Source organism: Rhipicephalus microplus, chromosome X (genome assembly GCF_043290135.1).
Source record: "Rhipicephalus microplus isolate Deutch F79 chromosome X, USDA_Rmic, whole genome shotgun sequence".
Classification (NCBI taxonomy): domain Eukaryota; kingdom Metazoa; phylum Arthropoda; class Arachnida; order Ixodida; family Ixodidae; genus Rhipicephalus; species Rhipicephalus microplus.
In genome coordinates, this window is record NC_134710.1 from 438,798,281 (window position 1) to 438,811,505 (window position 13,225).

The following is a 13,225-nucleotide window of genomic DNA, read 5'->3' on the forward strand; positions in this document are numbered from 1 at the left end:
CAAAGGTGGCAGACTTTAAATTCATATCTGCCTCCTCACGCATTCGCAGCAGTTTAAGGGCGTCTGGCGAAGCGTGGTTCCTGAGGGACATGCGCGGCAGAACACAACCCTGCAGTCCACTTTAGCTGAAATAAAATGACAGTAAATGCATACACTTATTAAAACTGATAGAAGGCTAGATAAATCACACTTTTTTGTATTTCCTGGGCACTAAGTGGTGCCGTAAAATATGCTAGTTGAAGTGAATGGACATTTCTCAAGCAATGTACATTTCCTAATGAAAGGCGCAGATGGCCTGGGCCGGTTCTTATCGAAGGGCTCGACGTGTTTCTTTTGAAAGGCTTCAAATTGCTCGCATATGCGCTGAAATAAATGATCGCTTTGCGACATGAAGAAGTTGTTAAATCATCAGAGCTATGAGTTCGTGTGTGTTGAAGGGAGGAGGGATAGGAGTTAGGGTATTTTATTCGTAAGTTTTATCACAGGTAACAATAATTTTGGCACATGTGTAACATAGCTACAAAAAATCACGTTGCCGTCACGTAAACCACGACTCGTAATATTGTCACGTGGTCATGATGTTCATGAACGCATCAGTCGTCTCGTCCGAAACAAAACTCTAGTTGAGTGAACTTGTATTGGGAATAATAAAGGTCAAGCTTGGTACAAGGATTTCAAGCTGCTAACTGATAGAGCTTTGGCGGTCGAGCTATCTCATCATCGGCGAGAGTCTTCGCCTTTTACTAGGCAGTCCTTGTACCTCCCAGCATTATGAAGTGTCCTTGTTTAAGCTCTCGACAACAACTTGACTATTAGTGTCCTGCGTGTAATCTTGACACACATGCGAAGCTTTCCACAATTCGCAACGGTATGTGCGCTGAGTGTTAAAAACAGATTTCAGGACTGAAACAAAAATGTATCAAAATAATGTGCTCTGCAATAAAATAACACCCCTCTAAGTAGATTTTTCACAGTGCCAATAAATTGCTAAAGTTAACCGGATGCCGAGCTATCGCAAGCAACAAGAAAAAAATTAAAAACTCGCTGTTACATTTTTGCATTTAGATTATTTGATGAATTTCTATTGAAAAAAAATGGTCTCCACAGTCTCTAAGTGCGATTCAGCATACTGAGTTACTCTGGAAACACTGTTCAGTGTTTACCGTTGTACTACAGCGCGCTGGAAGTCACTGGGACACACTGTACAGCGTGGCCTACAGTCTTACGCACCGCTGTGAGGCACTGGTCGTGCTGCATGCACTGTGCCTGCACGCTGGCAACACTGGCGCCACAATAGAAGAAACTGGATGCGCTCCGTAGACTTTCTGTAAGACTTCATATTGGATTACGAAATGTCAAGCATAAAATTTATCAAACATTTTCAAAATCGTTTGTTCTGCCTGCTTTAGTTTTAGGTGACGGATGTGTCTGTATGATACAGTAACCAGTTGTAGAGCGCGCACGTGTGCTTTTTCTCAAGTGTGATCAAGTGTCGTCAATGTATTTCATAAACCATCTAAATAATAATAATAGTAATAATAATAATAATAATATTAATAATAATATCGTTATTATTATTATATTATTAATATTAATGAACTGGCATAAGTAATACTATTGGTTGCCTTTGACTGACATGTGAACATTGTACACTTACATGCCATGTTACATACCTCTGATATGACGCTAAATAAAACAGACATGACTGTTTCCGGACTAGGCTTACAACCAAGCTCGAAAAAAAAACACTTAACAGTAGTGTGGCCAGCAAGAAGCATTGGGGTACAGCAAAATTCAAGCAGTTGTTATGAAAAAACTGTGAAATACCTACACCAACTTCACGAGAAATTTAGTGACAGAAATACAAGCTAATTCAAGTATTTAACTGGTGATAGATTACGGAAATGAAGAAAATATTGAAGTGCCGCTACAAATCTGCCTAACTTACAATTGAAATTATGTGAAGTACAACTAAACGAAACAGAGGGAATTGCCACCAGGAAAGCACACCTGCAACAAATCAACGGACACTCGAAAATAAAGACTGTATCCGGTGTCCAAAAGTAATGTTATCTTGTTTTTAAATTTATGAACACATTCACTTGTAAAAATCCACTTGGAAGTAAAAATCCACTTTTACCTCTTGGGGAGATTTCTATCACGTGACTTTTAACCCACGCTTCGGAGTTTATTACCACTTGACTGCTAGCTGCAGCTGCTTTGGTGGCTTTTGGCCTCAAACCCCCTGACTGACGCTCTCTAGCTCTCACTGCATCGTGAATGTACGCGAGGATCACATATGTTTTTTTTATAGTTTGGTACGGCATCGTCGCGCCTCATCACTGACCTCGAGTCAACGCACTTTCATTGGAACTGGGAGCAACATGAGCACAACGAGCGAGGAAAGCAATCTGTGAACCAAAAAAAGTGTGTGTGTGTGTGGGGGCGGGGGGAGGGACATTCCAAGAAAGAAAAACGTGCTGGAAAGTTCTCCTGCATTTTTTAAGCAAATCATCGGGTTTTGCTGTGTGGTGCCCTGGAGACAGACGTTGAAAGAAGCTCGAGATCTGTGTGTCTGGTTGAGCTGATGAATTTCACGTGTTTCTTACTTCATCGAGCGACCGTGCACTTCCGAGCGCGAGCCTCCGAACCTGTACGTCATGGATACCTCGATTTCGTGCTGATTCGCTGAGACCTGCCAGCGGTAACAAAATGATGCTGGTGTCATCGTCCGTGGTTGCTTCCTGAAGAGTGACCAGTTACCGAAGCGATAAGCGAAAGGCTTCGCTACGTCGTCGACATGAAGCCGGCCAGGGTGGGTGCATCGCCGGGGCAGGTAAACGAAGCATCGAATATATTTTGTTTCACAGAAGACAATGTCTGCTGCAGCAAATTGCAGCCCAAAGTGTGCAGCCCAAAATGGCGACAAAATTCGCACAGGTGATGTATTCTATGATCGCCAGCTGCCGTTAATCGCATAGCCATGCTCCTCAAAAAGGCCTAGTACGCCGTTGGTAAGAAGCTTTTATACAGACGTTCACCGCTCTTTTATGCCCGTTGTCATGAATACGTGCTGCTACTGTGTTTGTGCACCACTGCTCAATGCAAACAACTGAGCTGCCGTGGTCTGAGTGTACATACGTAAATTTTATGGACTTGTGCATCAGCAGTGCAAACACGGGTGGGGCCAACAGGCCGGTGCGCGAGTTAATTATTGGATATTCAAAAAAGTGAGATCGGGTGAGTTTAGTATAGAAAGTCGGTGTGACACCTAGCAATCTGCAGCCCACCTGGAGTTAATAGTTAGTGCTTGCACGTTTAACCGTTATTGTTAATCGATGCGAAAAATACTCTCCTACCGGCACTACACGGCTGTTCAGAAACGCATGCCAATATATACCGGATTGTCGAAGTGCAGTCACAGAACATCTGTTACAGTCACGTAACACGTGCAGTCTATTGAAGTGGTGTTTTATACTGCATTTTTCGTATGCATGTGTTTGGCTGTATGTTAATCTATGTGTCTTCAATTCTGCCATCCTTTAATAATTGAAAATTTGTCGACTCTTTAGGCGAATGCACCCGTCAACGTTAATTTTCTTTACCACCTGAATAACTCCCAGAAATTACCTCAAAAACCCTCGTGAGGGCAGTAAAAATTTACTCTCTCTATACTCACCCAAAACCTTAGTGTGTTAAATAATTACTACCCTATCTACATTTAAAAACTCATTTAGCACGAGAGTAAAATTTTACTTCGACTGGTAGGTGGTTAATTATACCCAGCAACGCTGGTTCGCTAGAGGACAAGTGGTTTACCCTGAGTTTGAGGTTATTTCAGGGTATTTTCATTTAGTCTGTGGTGATGTAAAACGTAAACACGTTTTAAAACACGTTTAAGAACGGTGAATGACATGGTGAACAAACTGGATGATGCTAGTGTGATGGAAGCTTGATGGTGGTGGTGACAGTGGAAAAGGCCAGCTGATGGTGGCGATGCGAAACGTGCTTTGTGGATGGCTTAGTGAACATGCTGAATGACGGTGGCTTGATGGAAGCTTGGTGGATGGTGGGGTCATCATGAAAAAGCAGATGAGAGTATGTTAAAACCCATTATTTCTTGTGTATCACTCTGGAATGCGCAGAGAAATATGTTTACGGTTGACTGAAACTAGCGGCGGTCCTCACACTTGCTAGCACGTTTTTTTTTTCATTTGTGCGGTGTCAAAAACGCTTCAATATTTGTGTGGCGTAGCATGCTGCCGTGAATGTTTACATTTTGTGCACGTACCTACATAAGTTTGGCATGAGCAATGCGTTGCTCTGCTGCGATGTGTCAATGTGTTGCTCTGCGCAGCTGTTTATAGTACCACAGTGGTGTTACTGTGAACAGCTGTGGTAAATGTATTACATCCCCACGCAATCGCCGAAAAGTAAATGAGCACCAGTTTACAATTGCCCCTTTTAGCGGTAGACGAGAATACCGGGGTCATTTATGTCTCCACGCTAAAAACGCAACTCTGTCAATTTTTGCACATTCAATAACTTCAGCCGTATGTTTGTGTTAACAAAATGCGTGCGACGCTAAAGTGCATGAACGTTTACCTTCGACGTGCGTCGAGACGAACCCCAGCAAGTTTGACTACTACCATTCTGTTCTACCACCCTGATGTCTACCAAAGGTTAAGCTGACCGAGACAGTAAGTGTTATCTGCGCTTTCAGGTTGTAGAATACACAAATTCGACGAGTAAGAATAACACTGCAGCACACGCGTGACATCAGTTACCCTAAATGAAGCATTGTTTTTTTATTGTGTACGGTGTCCACGCAAGAAGCGACGACCATTGATGCGGTGCGGTTTCAGCACTTACAGCAAACGTGCGCCTCCACTCACCGACCACGGCTGGTCGCACTCGCCGGGACTTCTCTGGCTCTTATGCGAGAACAAAGAATTGTGAATTTGTATGCTTATTGAAACAATAGGATAGCGTAATGTTTCTGGCGCACTGAATTCTTTTTTGCCCACCATTACGTAACTGTTGGTAACGTTATTTACAGAAGTGCGCTGGCACGACTGTGCTGTACGTTGCAGGAAAAACATCGCAATACTAAATCAATTGTGTGGGCGTATCAATCGAAGGAGCATAGAGGCGTCATGAAGCTTCAGAAGATGCTGCCCTTTGGAACGAGTGGGAAACGGATATAAAACTTGACAGTAGCTGCAGGTAAACTGTACCTTCTCCGCAGTCCACTTGAGTTTTTTTTTCTTGCGGTTGTGAACTGTAGCTAAAACGTAACACTGTTGCCATTATCGCAGTGATAATTGTTGCAGGCATGTAGTTGTTTGTGTTTCATAAACGTGCCAGTTTTTGTACCAGGTGCCGATCCCGTCTATCTGAAGTAAGCGAGAAACAGAACGGAAGTTGAACGCTGAGTTCGTAAGTTACCAAGTGATTTAACAACTTGTGTTGTATAAGTTGGTATGGGTTTGTAGTTAATGTGTTCAGTTAAAAATCCGAAATTTGTGCATTCAAATCTTTGCGCTCTCGGGTTTTTTTGTACGGGTGCTTGCTGCTTCGCTTTGCACACAATCTTTCTTTTATTTTTTATTTGTTTTTTTTTTGGTGGCAGCTAGTGATGGTGGTCATGATGCCGTTTTGCGCTCCAGCATTGGCGGCCCTCCAGCATCTTCCATACGTTATGTGCCAATTCACCACTTCACCAATCCTTTGGTGGTCTTTTTTCTAATAGGGTTGAAGAGACACGTACAATTAGCTCTGTTTGCTCTACCCGTATATAGATGGGTTCAGAAACTTCAAGAATCAACTTGGTTGTCACATTGTCGAAGAATCTGCGAAGGCATAAATAATACCCCAGAAAGTTTGTGGAGTGACTTCATAAACTCCATAACATACTTCATAAGGAAAGAATATCAAGAATCTTTACTTATCCAGTTGTGGTATCATCCCCTAGTAGTACATACAATTGATTATCGCAAAAAGGGTATCCGTTTATGTATTACGTTTTGTGGAATTAGATGTCACATTATTATGGCTGCTTTTTTTCTATAAGTTGCTTGTTCACTGCATATCAGTGTACAGTAACAGTACGTTTTCTGTTGCAGCAAGTGAGGTGATGATTGTGGCCTATTGTCAAGTATACATTTTTTTTCAATACGTCAGTTCCCTTATTGGTTAAAACGTTTCAAGCCATAAGTTTCCATGATAAAGCATTTTACCCATCTCACACCTCAGGCACGGTGAAGCTTTCTAAGGGATAGCAAAAGCCACATACGAAGTAGAATTATTGTGATTTCGGCTCACCCGAGCAAAATAACGCCACAATGCTAGGTTTTACTTTGGAACTATTTTATATCGTTGTCAAAGATGGCACGAACTGAATAGCGCTCGACAGAACTCAGTACTACGAAACAAACGGCACATGTATTTTCTATGTTATTGTAATGTTCTGAGAAGATTAACTTACGAACGCATCGGCAGCATTCACGCGGTGTGGGGCTGAACGTAGATCCAGATGGACAGCCAGCGCAGCGTACCGTGGCACAACGATCTGCAGAAAAAATACAAAATGCTTCTAGCTATTAGGAAGCCGATTGTAATGTTAGTGTACTCAAACGTAAATGCGTCTAAAGGTCGTTCGCGTCATGTGCAGATTAGCTGCCATGTCATGGAAGCCAGAACAGTGTTCACACTCGTTTCCTGCGCGCATTTGGTTTCTCGGTAATTGGTTCTCTATAGTGCACCATTTACCGAGTACCTGAAAAACACTTGCTGAGGACGCTTCAGCCCCCCCCCCTCCCCACAAAAAAAGTAGTGCGCGCTGTTTTTTCTTGGCATATGTTTGTCTTTCTAGCGAAGTTCACGGTGTCAGAAGGGTGATTAACGTGACCGCCTTAACATGCATAATCTCAATTTTTTCATACTTAGGGAGAAAATGTTGGTTATCAGTGAAGTCGCCCAAAAGGTAAAGAAAGCGAAGCATTTCTTTGCGCACTGCAAGCACTTTAGGCGTCTGTATGTCTGTTTATCTATCTATCTATATTTGGCCGGCTACGCCTGGGTGCTCTCGTCATCACCCCTTTACCTTTATGCAAACCGAAATTAATATGGGTAGATAAGATGGTTTTACGAATACGACTCACTGGTCATGACATGAATAATTTCACAATTCTGTCACGTACGTTGTTGAACCCTTCCCGCCAGACAATGGCATATATATCTGCGGACGCGTATGTGCTACTGGTATACGGGTATGTACAACAGGTGATTGACAATTAGTATCTACCCCGGAACGTCGAGAACAAACACAGGTAATTTTAAAGCGTCAGCGTGGAGCAAAAGTTTACATCGGCTGCGTCGACCAGACTAATGCAAAGAAAAAATGTCAGGGTCTCAGTGGGAATACAACCCTAGAATTCTTCGTGGCATCCAAAAATTCTACCACAGAGCAACGGCAGACCTCTCAACTGCTTTTCAAATATAGACCATAACGTTAGTAAAGCATGAATTCGGGATGCAGTGTTGGCTATCCAATTTTCGAAACATTACATATGTACTCCTACGATTGAGCTCTTATGTCTGGACAGACAGAGAGAGATAATTTGGTGCAGATGACTGAGGCGCAAAAATATTTCATAAAACGGGAAGAGCAAAAAAGAAGACAGAACAGCGCAAACTACCAACCGTTTACTGACATTCTAAGAAACGCACGAGAAAATACAAGACAATTCTGAGCATGAGTGCACAGTCAACCAACATCGTGCAGCGTCATGGTCAAGGCAATAAGCTATCAAAAAACCGAGTTTCTGTTGAATACAGCATTATAGACACTGTACGACGTTGGTTCTCTGTTCACGCATTGGCAGAGTTGTTTTTTTTCCTGTGCCTTTTTTAGACTGTCATTGAACAGTTGGTAGTTGGCGCTGTTCTTTCTTCCATTCTGCTCTTCGCGTTTCACGAAATGTTTTTTGCGTTTCACTCATCTGCATCAAGTAAGCCCCAACTCACCCCAAAACAAGTTCTTTTGAAAAGATAATTCATTTATGGAGAGGTAGATCTCCGCCTGAGCGACAGTTTGCTTTGGCCTGCTACTGTAAACCGCGAAAGGCTGACTGAAATGGTGACTGACAGTGAAAGAGTGATGATTGATGGCGATAAACTAGGGAGATGAGATCATGGTCTTGTTAGGCTGAGCCATTTCTACAGACGTGCATCCACTCCAGTGCCATCTAAGATTGCGAGAACGGCTCCTAAGATCAACAGTAGTTAAGCGCAATGCACTTAAGGTTATTGACAGTTTATATCAACCAATTAATGGCGTGAACAGAGATTGGCAATTTCATTTCGGGAGCGTTAACAAAAAGTAGTGCATCTCAAATAAATTAATGGTGACGTGTGGGCGAAGCTGTTGGTCCTGAGACGTCCCCTGCTACGCCACCGATTACCAAAGAGAGAAAAGAACACTCAACTCCTTTTCAATCGGGTTACCTCTTGGTTGTGTGTCTCAACACATCCCACATACAGGGATTCGTGCTGGGGCCGGGAAGTAAGAGACGCTACGGCCTGTTCCTGTTTAGTGATTCTTTAAATTTAATACTAACTGCAAACATCGTATACCGGCGTACATCAACCACTACACAAAATTATAACACATGGTTTACACACTTGCGAAGTGCTGCGCAGGATACATAAGGGAAATAACTTTGACAGTGCAATGTTGCGACGATACAAAGTAAACACACGACGACACAAATTGTAAAGTCATTATTTAATAAAACCGCGCAATGTCTCACTATGCCGCATCCCTTCTCGCAAAGCTCGTTTAAGTAAAGGAGGTGAAGTTCGTCTCACTGAATGTCCATGTAGTCGGGGACTCGGAGTTGGCTGCTCGAGTCAGGGCCGAAGGTTGGTTCTTGGCGTCGAGGTCTGATCTGTCCGAATCGTCAGCGTCTTCATAGTCTTCGTCATCGTCGCCTACGTCGAGCCTCTCAGTGATTTCCATCTTAGCCCTCGTTCGTAACGCTTCATTCACTCGCCTCCTACCCCTAACTTTCAATCCTCATCGTACCGTCCTTGTCTCTCTACCATCTCGAGCTCATCGCATCGTATATCTCTCCTCCCTTCACATCGTATCTCTGACTCTCTGGTATCGTCTCGTAGTCCCTTTTTGTAGGACGTGACTCCGCCCTACCGGGGCACCAAACCAATCGCCACTATCAACGCGGCATATTTTCTTGTCAGTCCGAGTGTGCCGTCTTCGACGGCCGCTCCCGTGGCCCACACCAGTAGAAAACCTTCTCCCAAACAAAGCAGAGCAAGTAACAATGTACAAACTCAAACCTCAGAGAGAGAGATGGGCGAGCGGTCCAAGACACTTTAATTATGGGTGAACAATGGTCCCGATGCTTCCGGTACTTGATCAGCCGATGTCCAGACCAAGTCTCAACGTTTCCATGCAGCTCGGTGTCTCCCGCGAAATTCTCCGTAGCCACCGCTTCTTCGTCATTCACCACCGCGGGCGGCCATCCGCGCTGAACGCAGTAATGAACCCTGGAGCCACGGAGGCTCACGGAAAGTCATACTGGACCCGGCACAGGTCTGCTGCAGCGTCGTATTTCCCGAACCAACAAAAGGTTCTCTGCTGCTCCCCCATGCCACAAATCTGAAGGGTGCGCGTGGATTACCTCCACCGTACACTGTCTCAATGTTTGTAGACGAGAAGGCACCGCCCGGTCCTCGTGTTGGCGCGGGGGAGCCTATGAGAATAGTAGAAATAATCCTTCCAGGTACTCCACCACGGAATGCCCATTCGGTACACCGAAGATTTTCTTTTCCATTTTTTTATGCGTGGGTTTGAGAAACGAGCGAAAACATCTTGAAAAGACTAGGGTTCAGTCCGTGTTTGCGGGGACGTCACAGTCCTATGGTCGTAATGTCTATGTCGAAGTCGCCAACTTGAAAGGACGGAAAGCGAGGCGAACAAACGCACGGATGGAGGGCCAGGAGGACGTATGCACCGATGGACGGACAGGTGGATGTACGCATCGACGCGCGGACTGATGCATGCATGGATGGACGATCAGACAGGCGTACGGCACCGGCAAAGAAGTATTGTGCTGTCGTATAGTTGGTTACACATAAACACGGTTGTTTACACACGTTCACGTTTCGTGTTGTGCAGGTGTTCAGTTCCGGTTTGCGTTTTGCGAGGTGTAATAGACGCCAACTACGTCGACCACCACGTCAGCGTCGCCCCTAAAAAGCAGGCATTGGCAACGTTAATCAATATGCGGGCTTTACTGTCCCAAGACCACCATATATTTATTGGAGACGCCGTGGTGCAGGGCTTTGAAAATTGCGACCACCTAGGGGTTTTTAAGTGTACCCAAATCTAACCAAACCTGCCTACAGCCTCATTATCTACAACGAAAATGGTGCCGCCGCCGCCGGAATTCGATGCAAGGACCGGTGGGTCAACAACCGAGTATTTAGGCCACTAGACCACCGCGGCAGGGCGGCATCTGCAGCGTTGACACAACGAACGAATAGAATAAATATCATTGTCCCAGCAGGAACCAGACCCCAACATTCTGCGTGGCAATTAAGTATTCTACCGCAGAGATATGCTAGGTCCTCGAAGAACCAACAAGTAGACCATTTTCAAGTAGACCATTTTTTTGTGAACCGTCAACTCTGGTCACAGTATGGGCTGGCTACCCAATCTTATAATCAGTACATAGGTACTCCAATCATACAGCGGTCACGTCGGAATAAATATAATTGTACTGAAGCGCATACACTGAAGTGCATTTATCTAGCAGTGTCCAGGGCCGCCATCCTCGCTGGCACACGCGCTACAATCAGCTTACCGCTTCTGCTGGTGCTGATACACATGTTGTTGATGGCACAGTTATACAACTGCGCACATGCGACTGTGTAACATGTCTGTGCGTACAACAGTTGGGCATACCTTTATCATAATTTGGTAACATTTCGCTCAGTGAAAAAATACTGCACAGTCGCCTTCCTTCCGCATGCTATGCATAACATCGATTGCCAAGGTACGCGGGATCTGCCTAATTTTTTCTTGTATCACACGAAAATCGCACGTGATTAACTGATTTCGCTCCATTTAGAACGTTAACAACAGCCTGAGTAGATACAACAGGGTATAGCCGACTGGCGCAAAATCAGCAATAATCTGAACGCTTTGTAGTGACGTACGCATGCTTTATGACGAATGATGTGGCGAGGAGACATAACCTGTAAAAAGGGTAGTGGAGAATGGTACCAATAAATATACGGCGGATCATTTTATTCTTCCAGCAGAGCTCTTAACAGCTGAGACGATGCCGCTCTCCTAGAAAAAGACGAGCCCGCTTGCACAATTTCTTTTGCTACAGTTATTATATGGACACTTTGGACAGTATTTACCTGTCCCCATGAGTTTTCTGATGAGTTCCGAATGGACAACACTGTTCCGCCCATCGCACGTATTCACAAATGCCACCCTTTAAGGATCAGCCGCTGTGGCTCATACTCATTTTAGCGGTCCCCTTAAACAATTTTGCCTAATATGGCTTACGAGACAGCAATAAGAATTACAAACCTTTGTTTGTATAATGAAAACAACCCCTTCTCATTGAATAAATTTCGAGATTTCGCATATCAAAGATGCGGCTGGAAAATCTAGAGGTGCGCAACACGGCAATTGGAAGTTTATAATAACAGATTGCGTTGTAGAATCCCACAACTAAATCACCATTTACATAAAGCTGGTATAAAGGCGTCACCTTTATGTCAGGTTTGCGAAGAAATGAAAACCATGGATCATTTTTTTGTTTTGTTGCCGATATTCTTATCAGTGGAAAACATACCTGGTAGCTCTATTTGAAAAATTAGGATTAGAATTAAATGTGGCAGTATTCTTATCGTTTGTCGGCATTAAATTATGTTATATCAACGAAGACGTCTACTCTGCCGTATTTGGCTACGAAATTGAAACAAATCGATTGCCACGTTAGTGTGCATTTTTTACCTATATATTTTGTTTTGGAGCCATCTCTACCTCTGTTTCAAACCACATCTGATAGCTTGCTTCCTTGCTCAAATATCCTCCTTTTTCGATTATTCTCTTTGCCTATATATATATATTGAAACGGGGTGTTGAACCAGCAGGAGTTGACTCGGTAAACGAAAGCTTTATTGAGCGCAAGGGCTAACTGAACGCAAGCCTGCGATCACAGCAAGTCTTCTTCCTTTTCTATATTCGAGCTCCATGCCCACTGCCCTCGTTACAATCACCCCCGGGTGATGAGGGAGCCATCCTGGCGACCTAAGGACAGGTGTACACAGAAGGGTCATGGTATGGCTTGAGCCGAGAAATGTGTACAATTTCTTGTCCCCGACGGCGCTTGTCCGGAGGTGCATCCAGCGGCTCGACCAGGTAGTTGACAGGGGATGTTTGGCGTATAACTCGATAAGGGCCATGGTACCTGGACGAAAGCTTGTGGGAGAGTCCTGGAGGAGTAGAAGGAATCCATAACCACACCAGTGAGTTCGGTGCAAAGCTCATAGGCGTGGCTGATGCGTCGTGGCGATGTTTTTGGCGCGTCTGGTCATGTGACGTGAACGCACGAGCAAGCTTCCGACATTCTTCAGCGTGTGCTGCTGCTCGAGAAACGGTAGTCATCTCTGAAGGGTCCGGTCGATAAGGAAGAATAGTATCCATTGTTGATGATGGCTCGCGTCCATAAAGAAGAAAGAAAGGCGAAAATCCAGTGGTGCTTTGCGTTGCAGTGTTGTAAGCATATGTCACAAAAGGCTGTATGCTATCCCAATTTTACTGGTCGGATGAAGCGTACTTGGCCAGCATATCCCCAAGTGTACGATTAAAACGCTCTGTCATCCCATTAGTTTGCGGATGATAGGCTGTGGTAGTGCGGTGTATGATGCGACACTCGCTCAACAACGCTTTGATAGCATCGGAGAGAAAAACGCGGCCGCGGTCGCTTAGTAACTCTCGAGGTGCTCCATGCATTAAAACCAGGTTTTGCAGTATAAAACACGCAACGTCTTTTGCGGTAGCAGAAGGTAACGCAGCTGTTTCAGCGTACCGCGTTAGGTGGTCGATAGCGACAATGACCCAGCGGTTGCTACTCGAAGTATAGGGAAGCGGACCGTAAAGGTTGATTCCGACACAATC